General features: G+C 41.8%; 1 pseudogene; it reads left to right on the forward strand.

Annotated features, from left to right (window-relative positions):
* Positions 1 to 461: 461 nt before the first annotated feature.
* Positions 462 to 1076, forward strand: LOC121278799 (annotated as a pseudogene).
* Positions 1077 to 11497: the final 10421 nt, after the last annotated feature.

Raw genomic sequence — 11497 nt, forward strand, 5'->3', positions numbered from 1 at the left:
AATGCTGGTTCAGGGGTGGAAACCTGATTGGGGGGACTCAAACATAGAGTTCTGGGAAAGATAGGCATGGATTTGGGAAACAACAACATATTTAATGAAAACAAGAACAAGTTTTCCAGACAGGATTCAGGTGAAATTGGGGAGTTTGAGAGCTTTGAAAGGTACCCAAGCTTTGCTTGTTGATTTCTGATTTTATGGATTATTTTCAACTTGTTTTTCTACCCCTTTATTCACTGACACTAGCACCTGACCCACTCATTGTTAACTGGTTCTCCTGGCCCTACATTGTATCATCTTCCTGACACTATTCCCTCTCCCAAATTTTCAAATCAATTCTGGAGAAGGTATGGCATTGTCAATGGGCATACCACTCAATGCCATCTTTGCTGAGGAGGAGGAGGAGCAGCAGCATGTGGAGGTCATAAAGTAAGGCGCGGTACGAGGCAGGAACAGCCAAGCCTATGAAAGGTGGGTTCACGGTTCACCGGACACTCGAGTTCTTGCGGAGTCGGGGGGTGGTGTTCAAGGACTCGGTTAAGAACTTGACGGTGAATTACAACACGGGGAGCGAAGCGACGGAGCAAGAAAGTTTGTTTTCTTCAACGTACCTCAGATCCAGTACCCTGGGTTCAGGATCCCTGGGTTCAAATTATTATGTTCAAAAACCTGACACCACCACCATTTCTTAGGTTTTATTTAGACAATGGCGAACAGGTCTTGGTTGATGTAGACGGAGAGAACCACAAAGAAACTGTTGAACGTGTGAAGACAATCCTGGGAAAGAGCCGAGAGTTATTGGAAGCGGATGAGCAAGCGCAGAAGGAGCATTCATACCCTGCACACTTTGGGCCCAAGAAGTGCTGCCTGCGAGAATGCATGTGTCAATGGAAGGGCTGGTTCCCTGTCCAGGTCTGGTGCCTTTACCCAAGGAAATGACTGGGAAGAATCGGACTATCTGCTGTGTAAATAAAGCTTTCAGCAAGAAAAAAAAGACAGCAGGGCAGAAGACATTGACAGTGATATACATGCCGGGCCTATTCCCTTCAGGCAACAAGAGTGACATTTCTAGACAATGACAGACCCAGGAATATTTCCTTTCTGTCTTGCCCCTCTTTCAGAAAGGTTTCCTGTGAGAAGTCCTTTGCCATGGGTTTGTGAATGCTCACAGCCCTATTAGACGAGGGTAGGAGTTTAAAGAAGTTAAAAGAAGGGAAGACTTTAGGTAACCCTTTCACAACCTCAAGATCTCCCAAAGTGTTTTATAGACAATTGAGTCCTTTCCTTTTAAATGTAGTCACTGTTGTAATGTAGGAAATTTGGCAATCAATTTGTGCACAGCAAGCTCCCACAAACAGTAATGTGATAATGACCAGATTATCTATTTTTAATAATGTTAGTTGACAGATAAAATATTGGATAGGATATTGAAGAGAACCCCCTCTCCTTCTTTGAAATAAAATTTGATTAAACAGCTTGAGAAAAGACACTTTGCAATCTTCCCTTCCTTTGCCCACTTAACATGCAAATTCAGGGTCTAGTTATTCAATTGTTTGTCTGTGCCAGAAAAGTGGGCTCATGATTAATATGGTGTTATCTGATTAAATAAATTTTCGTTGTTTATTGAAATAGTAGATTATGCAAGAATGTATACAAATTGATTTCAGATTTATGTTACAGAGCTCTATGGAGCCAAGTCAGGTGACAGAAGTTAAGATACAGATCCTCTCATTAAATGGCAGAACAGGGCATAAAGATCTGAATGACCTGCTCCCTTTCCCATGTTCGTATGTTTATATGTCATCTCATGAAGATTGAAGTGTTCAGATGTTGTAGCACTTCTTACTGTGCTATAGAAGACGGTTATGTCATAATTTACACCACTTCACATGCAAATAAACTTGCCCAGGAAACTTGTGTGCAACTTCTGCTGTTGAATGGCATAGCTGTCTGGAATAATGATGGAATGGGCATCAAGGAAATTCAGTGCTTCAGATTTTTATTGTCATTTAGTGCCAGGAAAGTGACCTTGTGATTCATGTAATACCATCTGATTAAATAAATGAAAGGATTTTCTTTGAAATGGTAGATATGTAAAATGTTGCCCAATTTTATATCAGATAACACAGACCTAAAGGTTACATGACCAAGGAATTAGTTTATGAGTTGCATTGCTCTGGTATCATTTATTATAATCCTATGATTTGTGTGCCTGAATGGTGTATTATATGCTGTAGTTTAGTTGGTAGTGCTCTTGCCTCTGTGTTAGAAAGTTGTGTGTTCAAATCCCACTCCAGAACTTGAGCACAAAAATCAAGGCTAACTCTAATGCATCAGACCCTCTATTGAGGGACTGCTGCAATGTCAGAGATACAGGGAACAATTTTGTTCCCAGGGGAATATAAATATAAAGCAACCAAACACAATGTCTTTGGTAGTTATGGTTGCCATTTAAAAAGGTCTCCTCAACGCAGCTGGATACTGGATACTGGAATTTAACGGAGCCTATTGGAGCAGGCCTGATGGCAGGGAGCCTGCTGGTGACAGGATGTCAATTAGGCTCATTAACAAGCCACTTGAGACCAATTATCCCTGAGCCCACCAGGTTTTAATGGTGGCTCAGGAATTTAACAGGACTTGCATGGTTCACGAGCACCTCCCAAAAGCCGCCAAACAAATCCTGTCCAGTTTGCCTGTGGTCTCTTAGTGGGGGTCTCTCATTCACACACCCTCAGTGACTGATCAAGGGACCTGACACCAGGAGGGCAGGTGGGGGGGCGGGGTCACTGGAAGCCACCACCCCCCCCCCGCCCTTACACCTGACACCTGACCCCCTGCCCTCCACTTGCTGGTGCCCTGCTTCCCCATGACCCCATCCTGCCTGCTACCATCCAGTCATTATCAGATTGCTGCTAATGGGAGGTTGTAGTGTGCAAATTAGCTGCTGCGTTTCGTACATTACAACAGTGAATACACTTTAAAAATATTTATTTGGCTGTAAAGTGCCTGGGATGTCGAGTGGTCATGAAAAACGCTATTTAAATATGTCTTCTTTTTAATTTACCATCAGAACACATTTTTGCTCCAGCTATGTGTCTCAACTGAAGTTGTTTTGATGTGTTTAGAGAAGATGACATGTTGATAATCTCCCTGGAGTCTGGTGCTCACATATCTGGTAGAATATGTCTCATGGTGGTACTAAGACCTGTGGCCTACCTAATAGGACTGTGCACCAATCCACTTCAAGCCTGTGGAAACAATTACTTGCGTAACCTTAAAACTAACTTTAAAACAAATTTGACCTTTCTCACCACATTTTGAAGTCCCACAATTTCTCCCTTTATCTTCACAAAGACCCTTCACTACCTCATTCCTCAACTGGAACCATAGACAGTGAACCTTGATAGATTGAATTGACCCAGTCCTTAACACATACATACATACTTCCCAACAGAAACCAGTAATACTGCTCCTACTCTTATACCAGATGGGATCAGCTGGCTCAGCACAGGTCAGAATCAAATGTGAGCTCCCTGTTTGTATCCTCTCCATCTTGCTGATGTAAAGATTGGACTGGATTTGTGGTTAGCGCTGAATGAATGTGCTTGTCATTGCTTATACTTACTGCTGCCCATAGGCTTTCCATGGCCTTTTTTGTGTAGCAACTTTGGATCATTAGAGATCCGTTTCAGTGTGGTGTCCTCTCCAGAAATCTGGTACCTGTGTCAACAGAGCAAGCAGAAGTGTATCTCTGCAATCAATCAGATTGAAGAATTCTTGTTGAGTTAAGCAGGGTCTAAACCAGGAAGTGCAAGTTGGTATTTTAATTTAATGGAAAACCATGTACAGGAAGCAAAATAAAAAGAGAAAAAGAAAGATGGGATTAAGAAACAAAAAGAAAAAGTAAAAATAAATGCTTTATTTAAATCTCCAACAATAATTAAAATCTGAAGGAATGAGACTCAATGTTTGTAAAAGTACATTTTCAGTGCCAGAGAGGTTTTTTGATAATAATTAAGACTCATCACTCCGCTATGAATTCCCTTACATTTGAACAGACAAGTCCTAACCTTTTTTGGCAAGTTTAGTGAGTAACTACAGGCTAAGTATTGCAACTTCACATCTTTCATGTGTTTTAACGCTGAATCATTTAGCAAGGTACCAGTGTAGTGAAGCTTCTGGAGGAGCAGGGCAAATCAGCCAACAAGCTCCTGATTTTCAGCTATAACTGTATGTGTGGGGACATCAGAAGTTGGTGCCTGATTTACTCCATAAAATGATGAGCACTCATAACTTGTCCGTTATCCCTACCACAAACTTGGGCCATTCTAGCTGACAATTTTTCTCTCCACTGATGTAAGGAAAGCAACAAGTTTATTACTTTTATGTCATGCATTTGGGTTGGTGATTATACATAATGTTATATCCCTTAGCAGCCTGAAACCTGTTCTTCAGCCAATTATCATAATATTCCGTTTTTGTTCAAACTCGCGCAATTAGCAAAGAAAATCTTCTGGCCAAGCAGTGACTAACTGTGAAAATATATTTTCCAGTATGAAATGGAGTCTCTGTGTCTGATCAATCAAATGCCAAGCTTCAATCACATTTCCCTTTAAACTAAATGAAGGGATTTCCCTGTCTGTATCTCTGGTTTTACTGGCTGGTTGAGTCATTCATAGTCTTAAATTAGTTGACTGAGTGATTTGTATGATTGTACAAGCAGCAAATGATTTATTTTGCTTCAGATTCAGCCTCTCCTTGGGAAGAGAAACAACAATATGCTGTTACCATGCCAAATGTTTGTCTTAATTTTTGAACAACTGAAGGATATTTACTAATAAATCAATTTGAAGAATGCCAAATGAGTAAATGCACTACTAAATATAGGTGTAAATTTGTGTAAGTGCACCCAAATATGAAAGTTTTTTTTATTTAACATTGTGCAGACAGTGACGGTATTAAAATATTTAAATGTTCTTTGGAAGTAGCTTTTAGGCATGTTTGTTTTTTCACCTGGTTCATCCACCAGGAAGAATGAGCTCACAGAGCCAAGGTTAGTCTGGGACCTCTTCACATGGTGTACTGCTGATACCTTTCTAACAAAAACTTGTTGTCTGTAGCAAAGCCTCAAACAGCTTTAAGGCTTCTGTTCAATAAGGGAAAAAATCCTTGCATTAAATAACACTTCATCATGTCTCTCAGAAATGCCCAAGGCATTGCATATGCAATGAATTACCTTTACAGGCAAAAGCAGCAGCCAAATTTTAGAAATTCCACAAACAACCAGTGGATGAGTGACTGGCTAATGTGTGGTGTAGGTTAAGAGGGAAATGTTGGTCAGAGTAGTATATGTATACATATGTAGCCATGTATACATTAACACTCTCTGAGGCACAAGAGCAGCCAATCAGACCTTGACGCCCTTCCCAAGTACCTATAACAAAACTCTGCTCCCTCAAAGCTGCATTGGCATACTAGCAGTAGTAAATGCATGCATGGCAGGTTAAAGTCGCATTTTGCGCTTTTGATGGTTTAACTGACTCCTCTGACTTGCCCCTACCTATTGTTAAGAGCTTAGTATCGAGGCTGTAGAGTCAGGGTTGTCATTAGAAGAAAGAAAGAGAAGAGATGTCATATCATAAACTGTGGCAGAGATTGTAATTTATAAGGGAATTGATTTGAAAGGAAAATATAAGTGAAAACAGATATAAAGAGAAAATGCTGGAAGTACTCAGAAGGTCTGGCACCAGCTGTGGAGGGAGAAACAGTTAACATTTCAGTTTGATGAGTTTTCACCAGAACTGGAAGAAGTAGAGTTGTAGCAGTTTTTAAGCAAGTACAAAGGCAGGAAAAAGTACAGTCGAACCAAAGGGAAGGTGTTTGACAGGAATGGGGGCAGGAGTGATTAAGTGACAAAAAGGATGATGGTGCAAGACAAAACGAGGTGGTAATGAGATAAGTAAAGAAACAAAAGATCCTCTGGATGATACTTTAAACTTGAATTGAACTACATTGCCCTGTTCTTTCCCAGATTTGTGAAATGCTTTGAATATATGAATTGAAATATTCACAGGGACACAAATACACATCAGAAGTTTCGAGATTGCAATATTTTGGGTGGGGTTGGTGTTGGGGGACATTATTAAGTCCTTGTCATTATAGATAGTAACTGACACTGGGTAATGGTTAAAAGTCAGCACATACTGATTGTGTTGGGTATATCTATTGCGAGTAGATTTGAAATAAAGACATCCATATAATGTTACCATGCTACCTCCAAATTAGTCCAAGAATATCTGTTATTCGTAGGTAGCATTTTCACCTCTGAGTCCCAAAATTGTGGGTTCAACTCCCACTCCAGGTTTTCAGCACAAAATTCAAGGTCGCCACTCCAATGCAGTACTAAGGAAGTGCTGCACTGTTGGAGGTGCCACCTTTCAGATGAGATGTTAAACTGTGGCCCCATCGACCCTCTCAACTGGATGTAAAATATCTCATGGCATTACTTCAAAGAAAAGCAGGAAGTTTTCCCTCTTGCCCTGGCCAATATTTATCCCTCAATCAACATCACAAAAAAGCTTTTCTACACATTATCACATTGCTGCTGTGTTTCCTACTCTGCAACAGTGCCTACACTTCAAAAAGCACTTCATTGGCTGTAAAGCACTATGTTGGTCATAAAAGGTGCTATATACTACCCCAATGGTCAATAAACTTGAATCCAGAAATGACTCATGTTGTAGAACGCACACAATTTCAGATCTTATTCCACTTATGACTGAAGTGTAGAAAGGAAGGATTTGCTTTTATAAAGTCTCTCACAACATTCTCAGGGTGTCCAAGAGTTCTTCATATGCAACAAACCACTTTTTGAAGTGCAGTGGCTAATGTTATAATGTGGCACCATTGTGAAACCAGCAACATCTCAGACAAATTATCAGTTAATCTGGTTTTGGCAGTGTTGGTTGTGGCCGGAATATTGGCCAGGACATTAGGAGAACTCAAAAAATGTCATGGAATATATTGATATTCCATCTGAACTGCCAGAATGGGCCTCAATAGAATTCTTTTCCAAAGGATGACCCCTCTGCCAAATGCAGCAATCTCACAGTTACTCTACTGCAGTGTCACTGTGAGAAAAATTATATATTTTTGTCTAGTTTTAGTTAGTGGCTGTATCTTGAAATCCAGTCACAGCAATTAAGTATTTGTAAAAATATTGCTACAGTTTAGATCTCTGTACTAACCTAGTATTATACAAATAAAGCAAGATAAGTTGAAACCAATTTTTGAACAAGCGGCAGGATAAGAAGTACCAGGTTAACCTGAACAAACGTAGAAGAGTTGACTTGTACAATTAAATGCCAATTATTTTGAATCTGACTCTCAGTTATGAAAAACTCAAAGAAGCTAGGCATTTAAATGGTTGGATCTGTCTATTCAGCTGAAAAGTAAGTGAAACCAATTGGAAACTTCACAGGAAAAGATTAGGATGGGCAGCAAGAATAAGTCAGCATTAAATTGCAACACATATTTTATTGACTTGGAGTTGGTGAAAGGTGTTTTACTACAAATATATAATTGTATTATATCTGTTAGATCTTTAATAAATTCACTGCCTATCTTCAACTAAAAAAAGTGAGACCTAATGTAAAACCCATTATTTTCAAAAACTGAAGCAAAATCTTATGGAGGTGTAAGATAGGCCAGTATAAAAGCCATTACCGAACATGCTTTGCTGTTTGTTCTTCAAGCACTTATCTAGACCTCAAAGCAGAGAGAGGGCGAGAGAGAGATAGGTTTGTGAAATAGGCTCTCACTCATGAGATTGATCTAAGATATGAGAACTGAAACCATCTATGGTAAGAAGGTTTGAAAAGGATCCAAAAATGTAATGGTTATGTGCTCAAGTCTTGGAGGGTGTTTGACCACAGGTCCTCCTGACTCAGAGCTGAAAACGCCACTGACTGAACAACTTGATAGAGTCCTTTGTTAATTGTTGTTCAGTAAGGATTAACTCACTTCCAACTTTCTACCATTTTCTCCTTCGTCTCCTGAAGGCACCAATTCATGCTGGGATATGTTAGCACGGAGGAATGCCAGCCTTCCTGTATTTAGTGAACATGATCTCTCTTTACGTGTGAGCTAAGATGGTGAATGGTGGAAGTTTCTTTAACTTTGGAGGCATCATAGCCAAGGCTAAACCTTTGCTCATCTTTGACCATCTAATGGTTGCAATTCCAAATTAGTTTTTTTAAATAACCTTTTTATATTGATTTGTAACGGAGTTAAGCAAAAAATGATTTACATTTAGTATCATAGGGCACAGAAGGAGGCCATTTGACCCATCATGCCTATGCTGACTCTTTGTAAGTGCTATTCAATTAGTCCCACTTTGCAACTCTGCCCTTATAGCCCTGCAATTTTATCCATTCTAAGCATACATCCCAATTACCCTTTGGACAGCTTTCATTGCATTTACTTCCACCACCCTTTCAGGTGCTGCATTCCATATCATAATAAGTGTCAATGTTGAAAAAAAATTCACTTCATCTCACCTCTGGTTCTTTTGCCAATTATCCTAAACCTGTGCCTTCTGATCAGCAACCTTCCTACCTGTGGAAACACGTTATCCTTATTTATGTTTTCGCCCTTTATAACCTCAGCACATCTCAAAGTGGTTCAGATCAACGGAAGTAATTTTGAAGTATAGTCACTATTGTAATGTAGGGAAATGTGGCAGCCAATTTACCTACAGCAATGTCCCATAAACAGCAAGGAGATAAATGACCAAATATTCTGTTTTGATGATATTGGTTGAGAAATAAATGTTTGGCAGGACACTGGGACAACTCTCCCACTCTTCTTAGTGTAAATATGATAGTGCAGCACCCTTTCAGTGTGATATGATAGCCATTACGGAGACATCACAGAATCACAGAATCACACAGTGCAGAAGAGGCCCTTCGGCCCATCGAGTCTGGACTGACACGTGAGAAGGACCTGACCTACCTACCTAATCCCATTTACCAGCACTTGGCCCATAGCCTTGAATGTTAAGACATGCCAAATGCTCATCCAGGTACTTTTTGAAGGATGTGAGGCAACCCGCCTCCACCACCCTCCCAGGCATCATTCCAGATCGTCACCACCCTCTGGGTAAAAATGTTTTTCCTCACATCCCCCACTAAACCTCCTGCCCCTCACCTTGAATTTATGTCCCCTCGTGACTGACCCTTCAACTAAGGGGAACAGCTGCTCCCTATCCACCCTGTCCATGCCCCTCATAATCTTGTACACCTCAATCAGGTCACCCCTCAGTCTTCTCTGCTCCAATGAAAACAACCCAAGTCTATCCAACCTCTCTTCATAACTTAAATGTTTCATCCCAGGCAACATCTTGGTGAATCTCCTCTGTATTCCCTCCAGTGCAATCACATCCTTCCTGTAATGTGGCGACCAGAATTGCACACACTACTCCAGCTGTGACCTCACCAAGGCTCTATACAACTCCAACATGACCTCCCTACTTTTGTAATCTATGCCTCAATTGATAAAGGCAAATGTCCCATGTGTCTTTTTCACCACTCCACTAATATGCCCCTCCGCCTTCAGAGATCTATGGACACACACGCCAAGGTCCTTTGTTCTTCAGAACTTCCTAGTGTCATGCTGTTCATTGAATACTTCCTTGTCAAATTACCCCTTCCAAAGTGTATCATCTCACACTTTTCAGGGTTAAATTCCATCTGCCACTTATCTGCCCATTTGACCATCCTGTCTATATCTTCCTGTCGTCCAAGACACTCAACCTCACTGTTAACCACCACAATCTTTGTGTCATCCGCAAACTTACTAATCCTACCCCCCACATAGTCATCTATGTCGTTTATATAAATGACGAATAATAGTGGACCCAGCACAGATCCCTGTGGTACATCACTGGACGCTGGCTTCCAGTCACTAAAGCATCCTTCTGTCATCGCCCTCTGTTTCCTACAACTAAGCCAATTTTGAATCCACCTTATCAAATGACCCTGTATCCCATGTGCATTTGCCTTCTTTATAAGTCTTCCATGTGGGACCTTGTCAAAGGCTTTGCTGAAATCCATATAAACTACATCAACCGCACATGAGGCGGAATTTTCCGGTCCTGCCAGTGGTGGGTTCTGTGGCGGGTGAGAGCATAGAACTCGGAGAGAGGCCAAAAATGGGAACCCCACCAGCGAGAAATCAATTCGGAATTTTCCCTTCACCGCTTTCACGGCAGGCTGATGGCGAGCCTGGTTTCCCACTGATCCATGTTAGAAGCGCCATTTGCATGCACTACCATGTCATAAATGCTCATTAAAAACACAACTCACTGGAATCACGTTCCCCCTCCCAATTACATGCCACACCAGTAGGAAATTAGACCGGTCTAAATAACGATCAGATATAAGTGGCGTGTAGCTGTCCTCCCTCATTTCACTTGTGACTTCAAGGTGAATGCAGCATTCAAAGATTATCTTCAACAGCGCTGCTCTGGTTTCTCAGCGATGGTGGGGTCCCCACCTGAACCTATGGTGGACCGAGGGTTAGTGGGCTGAGGGGTTGTCCGCTCATGGTGGGTCCCTTAATTGTAGGGTTGGTCTGTTTATGGTGGGTGTCTCTGTCCTCAGGCAAGACAGCACTTAATGTGTGCTATGCAGAAATTAGGTCATTCGGCCCATCGAGTCTGCTCCGCCATTCAATCATGGCTGATAAGTTTCTCAACCCCATTCTCCTGCCTTCTCCCCGTAACCTTTGATCTCCTTACCAATCAAGAACCTAGAACCGTTAGCATCCTCCTCCGAGGTGGCCTGGGGTCTGGGACTTATTGTTGGTCTGGTGGCCTGTCTGGACCTGCAGGTGACTGTAAGAGAGGGAAGATAGATTTAGGGTCATACCCAGGTTGAAATACAATAATCACTCACTGTGATTAACAGGATGTGGCCAACTCTCAGTGGGCTCATCTGTATTGGCTTGCTGGGAGAGGCCGATCTTGCCTTCCCCACAGCAGCAATTTTTGTCTTTGTCAGCAAGCTCGGCAGCATCCTCCTCACACTGGGACAGCTCCTGGACGTCTGCAGTCCCTCCTCCAGCCTGAGATATGGTTGTGGATGAGTTTGGCCTGCATGAAGATAAATGAATGGAACGTGATGAGAAGAGATGATGGAGAGGTTGGGGTCCCAGATGCAACGTGAAGATCTCAGGAGTGTCCTAACTGCATCTTATCATCATCCTCCTGGAATCTTGTGGCAATGAGGGCCTTATGAGAATGCCTGCCTCATCTGGCGAGTGCAAAGGCCTCAATGCCTGCATCCTCCTCTTCCAGAACCTCATCACCCTCATCTGCTTCAACTTCCTCCCCATTGGAGGAGACGTGCAGCTCTTCCATCTCATTATCATCCAGGTCCTCCCCACTTTGCATTGCCAGGTTGTCTAGAGCAGCAAGCTACTATGATGCATGACACCCCCT

The sequence above is a fragment of the Carcharodon carcharias genome, chromosome 6 (genome assembly GCF_017639515.1).
Source record: "Carcharodon carcharias isolate sCarCar2 chromosome 6, sCarCar2.pri, whole genome shotgun sequence".
Lineage (NCBI taxonomy): Eukaryota > Metazoa > Chordata > Chondrichthyes > Lamniformes > Lamnidae > Carcharodon > Carcharodon carcharias.